Here is a 441-nt window from a genome sequence, read left to right as displayed (position 1 = left end):
CTTTTGTTTTTATTTCCTCAAGGACCTTGCGAAATTCGTGGATGAGTCAGGAGATGCTGGCGTCATTTACTTCAGCCTTGGAAGCATTGGTCGAAGCTCTGATATGCCCAAGATGTACAAGGTAATGTAATAGGGTTTATCTGTTTCATCGTGGAGGTGGGGGGAAATTATTGACAACCACGGAAAATGGCACTTGGCAACTCTTTCCAGTACAGTAAAAATACACTGGGTCAGTAAAGGGGGGCCATAGTGGTAGTGATATCCAAAATATATACATGCCTGTAATGATAATTATCTTCTTCATTATGGTTACCATTTAACTGTGTCAATTTGAAACCCTTTGTGGCAACCAGGAATATCATTACCTATGACAGTGGCCGCATCATTTTGAAACACGAGCCGAAATTTCTGCCGGCGTCATGGTGTGGCATGTGTGCAAAG

General features: G+C 42.4%; 1 pseudogene; it reads left to right on the top strand.

Annotated features, from left to right (window-relative positions):
- Positions 1–441, top strand: part of LOC119588874 — a 24,330-nt pseudogene that overhangs the window by 14,966 nt on the left and 8,923 nt on the right.

The sequence above is a fragment of the Penaeus monodon genome, chromosome 24 (genome assembly GCF_015228065.2).
Source record: "Penaeus monodon isolate SGIC_2016 chromosome 24, NSTDA_Pmon_1, whole genome shotgun sequence".
Lineage (NCBI taxonomy): Eukaryota > Metazoa > Arthropoda > Malacostraca > Decapoda > Penaeidae > Penaeus > Penaeus monodon.
The sequence above is the reverse complement of the archived record's forward strand: the minus strand, read 5'-3'. Positions and strand labels throughout refer to the sequence as shown.